The sequence below is a fragment of the Dermacentor andersoni genome, chromosome 10 (assembly GCF_023375885.2).
Source record: "Dermacentor andersoni chromosome 10, qqDerAnde1_hic_scaffold, whole genome shotgun sequence".
Taxonomy (NCBI): domain Eukaryota; kingdom Metazoa; phylum Arthropoda; class Arachnida; order Ixodida; family Ixodidae; genus Dermacentor; species Dermacentor andersoni.
The window spans coordinates 53,577,908-53,583,907 of NC_092823.1; the positions used below are offsets into that span (position 1 = coordinate 53,577,908).

A 6,000-nucleotide genomic window follows, 5' to 3' on the forward strand; every position below is an offset into this window, starting at 1 on the left:
CGGCCACGTCGGCCTTCCGGGCAACGAGAGAGCCACCGCCCTAGCTCGATAAATTTTCAAGCGATCGGGGCATGTGATCACACTTTCACACACACACTTATCCCCACTTCTAGCACAGACATCCTCACGTGTCAGAGACTCGACTGACACATATTCGGTTCACCTCACAAATCACTCAAGATTACGGAAGCCAACGATCTCTGTAAAATATATGCGAACGTATTCCCTAATCTTAACTTACAGAACAAAATGTTTCCCGAACTATGCAAGGCCGAATGCCCTTGGTGTGGTAGAAACCAACTCTATTTCATATCTCATGGGACTCGTCTCAACAAACCCGTCGAGGTAAGCAAACAGCAACACAACTAGACCCTTAATAAGAACCAATGGGAGGTACTACTCGCCCGCTCGGATCCAGGAGAGCAACTAGCCCTCATACAACTGGTCCGGCGGGCAGCAAAGGCCAGCGGATCCCTGGAGCAAGGGCCCCGACAACATCGACTGCGACTTCTTTCGGCAAATAAAGATGAATGAATGAATGAAGGAAGGAAGGAAGGAAGGAAGAAATTGGTGAATGAATCTGCCTTGCTTGCACTTTTTCGAACGTGTCTTGTCCGAATACCATATTCGTAGCAAGCATTGCTTATACAACATTGATCGCTTCCTGTTCCCAAATAATATGTGTCCTTCTGATACCGATCGGGACGTGGCTTATGTTCTTTTGTATCTTATACCCCTGACACACGGGCAAAACTAAAGTCCTTTCCAGTAAACCCCTTTTGCTACTCTGAAGGACTCTTTGCAGAAAGGACTTGCGCCAATGACACACGGCACCGCAATAACTGCCTTAGGTGGTTCCTCAGATGAACGCCGCAAGAAAAATAGCGCTGCTTGTCAGAGCAGCAAGTGAGAAAACTTTTATAAAAAGATGCGTATTTCGATTGCATTTAGCTACTATAGAACCAAAAAACATTTTTTTTTCATTGTTGATGGCTTATAATGCGCATAATATTTTAGTTTATTAGCGTTTTTGCGCTCTTAGCAGCAATTTAAATTGGTCCAGCAACTATGTACAGTCAGTACTTTGCTATGCTACAGTGTACTAGAATAGCTGTGCATGCTGTTTATTCTGGTGTTGGCCACGATTCTGACGTCCTTTTTCCCGTCTTTGTTGTCCCTTCCTTCGTGCATGCAGGCGTAACGCGTTTTATTCAATGTGTTATTCGCACAATTGTGATCGCGTGACAGAACTGCGCATTTACAACATGGCTCAGCGAAACGCTAGCGATGAAACAAGAGTTGAGGTCGCTCTGACGCTTTTCGCTCTCGGATCTCTTGAAGATTAGATAAACGCAGCCAAGGCGAAAGTGGAAAACATCAAACGTCGACTCGTCATGAGCATGCTTCATGTTGACTGCTTCGGCAGTGTTCCCTCGAGCCGCCATCCGCGGAAGGTGGGCCTACGTGGGCAACGATGGATGGGTTGACGATGCTAACACACCGATCACGACGCAGGAAATGACACTGCTGTAATTCAACATGGCGGGACTAGCGACGTGATGCGAGCGTTTGAGACTATGACTAGAGTAAATCTTCACTATTCGACAAATCGCATTACCGCTAAGAATTAAAACATTTTCGCAAGGTGAAAAAATACTTATGGGGCACCGTAGTTGTGTGGCAAGTTTCCTTCTACTGACGAGTTGTGCACGATGTGCGCCAGAGTAACTCCTTTTCCGCTCGAAAAGGAGATGCGCGATCTCCTTTCCTGCAAAAGAACTTTGCCTTAAGGCAGATACTCCTTTATCGTGTGCCACTGCGCTTGAACGCCTTTACGGGAGATGTCCCCTTACCTAAAGGACTTCAGAGTGCCTGTGTGTCAGGGGTATTAATCTGTCTTGGCTAGACCCTTCTTAACATGTCTTGTCCGCAAATGATAATGATTTTCTCCTTTCTCACATCATTTCAAGCGAGTATTTTTCCTTAGCAGTAGCCATCATCAGTTTTTCTTACGCCTTTTTGGAGGTCTCTTGTCGAGAAACAATAAAGGTCATCGGTTCTGCGTCCAACCATTCTGACTTGTCTTCTTCCAAAACGAATAAGGTCATCAGTTTTGCTTACACTCTTTCAAACATATATTTTCCCGAACAATAACATCGATATAAGTCTTCCTTACAGCATTTTGGACCCATTTCTCCGGAAAGTATATTCGACATCTATTTTGCTTACACCCTTTAGGGGGTTCCTCGTCCCTAAGCAATGTGCGTCATTTCTCTCGCGCCGAACCCTTGGGACGCACCTCGTCTACAAACGACGATAGCCATATGTGTGACTTACATCCTTTGTGATCTGTCCTGCGCCCAAACGAAACACTGTTAGAGACGTGTTTCTCCCCAAATTTTGTGTCTGGCTTTCACCCACATATATATTCCCAAACCATAATGACTAGCTCTCTTGCTCACTCTCTCCCTTTCTCCTTTTTCTATTCCCCCTTTCCCCCACCCCCAGTGTAGGGTAGCGAACCGGATACTCTTCTGGTTGACCTCCCTGCCTTTCCTGTCCTTGCTTTCTCTCTCTCTCTCTCTTGCTAACATTTCTGTAGAAATATTTTTCGCAAACAATAACTATAGTCTATATTTGTCAAAACCTTAGCGATGTGTTTTGTCCCCAAACGAATATTGTCTTGCTACTTGACTACACCCTTTGCGATGTATGCGGACCAGGAACAATAATACTCATAGTACGTACTGTTTGTATTTCGTTGAGAACTGCACTGACTACTTGTCTGTGTGGAAAAGTTCATTGCGTTGTGGCTGTGACGCGGTATGATGAATATTGCTTAGGGAAAAGATAAGCCTCATAGGGTGCAAAATATTTTTAGCATGCAGTGTATAATAGAGCCGAATAACATTTTCGGTTAAAGCCGCATCAACAAAACTGTACATATCAACTGAACCACTATACGGCCGTCTGAGCTTCTTGCCGGCCTTGGGCACTCTTCCCACGGGTGCTTCCACTTGTTCCACGTGTAACACAGCATGAGATTCTCGGACACTACGTCAGTGCCGAACGTCACGTTAGCACTTCATCCTTGTTTCAGTGCAGCACCTCCACCCGGTAACACGCATTTTCTCGTTTAGACGCATTGCTGCAGCCGCGGCGCACAAAACAAAACGCAAATACAAACATGGTCGCCGCTAACACACTGGGCATTGAGCATGCTACACAAAATAAAATAACCCGCTCACAATAGGTAGGCGAGAGGACCAGGAAGACCAGCGTGCGATAGCCTCTAAAATGCTTGCCAGCTGACCGAACCAAGCTGTCGTCCCATATCGGTTAATTGACAGCTTTTAAACTCTGGCGACGTTACGGGCATGGTACTGCGGGGGTCACGTTTTGTGAAGACAGGATCACAAAACCCACCTAAGATGCATGTGTATTTATTTCGATAGCAGTTTTACGGACGCTCGAGGCGCATTTACGCATTTCGGGGCGTCCTATTCCTGTTCCAACACTCATTGCGAATGCGTTACTCGCATCGGGGCGTCTAGACTCTCCCCAGGGAAACGAACACGTGTTCATGCATGAAATGACGCAGCGCAGCTGACGCTCGACCTGGCACCGCTCTGTGACACTTGGGAAAGGAGCCGGTACGAGGTTCTACCTTCCACTACGTGCATGGCTGTTCTGCACACGCACACAATAACAAAGCAATAGCTTCCCTCTTAGTTGCTGTGCGTATGCACGTATCGTAGTGAACGGATAGCAAACGGCAAAATGAGCGCGTCGAGTATTTCACTAGGCACTCACTACGTCGACTGTTTTTCGTCGGACTCAACTGGTGCAGCATCGAGGTGCGGCACCACAAATGCCATTGCAGATTTAAGCTCTACTATGGCCATAAATATTTCGCGCGTTAGGCGAAGGTCGCATTTCTTATTTGCCAGTATTTTGCGCCACACAAGGATGACTAGTTAACAGAATATGACAGTTGGCAAAAAACGAATCAACGCGCAAATGAACAATGGCACGGTTGAAAACACGTAGCTTTCACGCGCCAAACGAACCAGCAGTTGAAATTCGAACAGGAACAATAAGCAGAAAAAAACTGATGTATGTCACGGTAAATTCCACTGGCCAATATCAAATGTCGTGCCGAATCGACGAAAGAGCAACAAAATATGGCACGGGGTGATCCAATCCATACTGACCACGAAATATAATATCTTGCGCCATGGAGCGTAGCGGGATCTGGGCCCCGCATTCACCCGCTATAGTGCGTTTTCGCTACAGCCTGCAGCTAAAAAACCACATCACCCTGCCAGTATAAAAATGAAAGCGACGCGTGTCCGAAGTTCCGGTGAAGTCCGAAGTTTCGATGAAATCCATCTCGGCTCGGTGCATCAACGAAATGCGTTAAGTCAAATCGACCAGTGCGAATCGAAAACTTGCTCGTTATCGGACAGTTTAATTTGATTTCACTGCAATTGAAAAAAGAAAGACGTGATTCACATCGACCAGTGGAATTTACCTACACATTTTCCTTCACGTTACGGGAAACAGAAACCCTGTTCAGTGTCAGTGTGTACGCTTATTTTATTTCCCTAAATCTTAAACTGCATAGTAAAACAGCACCTTAGGCAAATAAGTACTATGAGCATTCAGTCATTCCACAAAGTGACACAAGATAAGCCTTGAAATGGGTACAGCGCCGGCAGTCCTTTAAATTTTCAGCGGTTCCCAGGCAAACGTGGGTGTAATACGTAGAGAAAACGATAGTCAGTTCGTGATCTAAACACTCCGTTCACAATTTAGCAATGGCCAAACATGGTGACAGCCACTTTCGGAGTTCCGTAAGTTATTGGGTAGTCAATCTAAAGAAAGTCATATCAAAGTGTGCAAATTTAAATTGAAATTGCAACGAAGTAAGGTCGAGTGAATAAAAATATTACGTGAAGCTGCCCCCAAAAGCCCTGCATACCTGGTCAAGAGGTAAACAATATCACAATTTGCGTTGACACATTCATTTACATATACGGTGGTCTTGTTTAATGCTTCTTCGGCATCAAAACCGCAGACACTGGGGGCTTTTTCGTCCTCTAGTGAATGGGCAGGTTTGCCACAAACTTCTTTTCCAAACAGAAGTGACTCCTAGAATTAGAAACATCACGTGTGTGAATTGTATTTATCAATTTTGATGCAATTATTATGCTTGCTATACTAAGCTACATTCATTCCATTCTCTGAAATGGCAAAAAAATGAAGTTAACTATGGTGTAATCTATCCTGTCGCTGTTACCTAAGTCAGCTGATCCTACGAAGTGGCAGTAAGATATACTATGAATTAGAGCAAGAAACCCTATGATGAAAACCGCGCGGCTTCACAGGCAACAGGCAAAGCGCTGGATAAGGCTCTTGAAAGCCAATCGCCACCTGAACAACATGGTCGAATAATCTTACGGTTCTACAAATGCAAATACTAAGAATAGGCATCGGAGGTGTATGAGTAGCGCGTAACACATTCCTAATAATTAAATTATTTTATAATCACTCAGATACCTCTTTTCAGTTAGTCGACGGAAATGTTGATGCATAAGTGCGCTACTTATACGTCATAAATCGTGGTGCTAGAAAAAGAAGGCCACATATAAAGACCTTATAAGCTAAAGGAGAAACTAACATTATTCCACATGTCAAATAATAATTTCTGTGGCAAGCACGCATGCAAGTAATCGATAATAAGTGCGTAGGTGAGGGATGGTACGATAGCTTAGACAATGTGAATACGTGGTGGAGACCTACCAGGTTCGATCATAGAAGAATAGCAAAGGGCGAGTCGTGTGGCGCCATGAAGTAAGATGTCTGTATAACTATTTCAAGAATGAACAAATAGCAAGAAATAGGTCAGATGTTTTAATGAGAAGGCATAACAGCAATCATGACGCAAAAACCTAAACAATTTGCTCTTGTCATTTCCCACTGCCCTGTATAGTAAAA

General features: G+C 44.6%; 1 protein-coding gene across 1 annotated transcript in view; it reads right to left on the minus strand.

The window, feature by feature from the left end:
* The window catches only part of LOC126543755 (A disintegrin and metalloproteinase with thrombospondin motifs like), a 30,594-nt gene extending 25,453 nt beyond the window's left edge, over window positions 1–5,141 (minus strand). The window contains exon 1 of the mRNA XM_072285137.1: window positions 5,035–5,141. The gene's annotated coding sequence lies outside the window, so the exon portion shown is untranslated. The remainder of the gene's footprint in view (window positions 1–5,034) is intronic.
* Window positions 5,142–6,000: the final 859 nt, after the last annotated feature.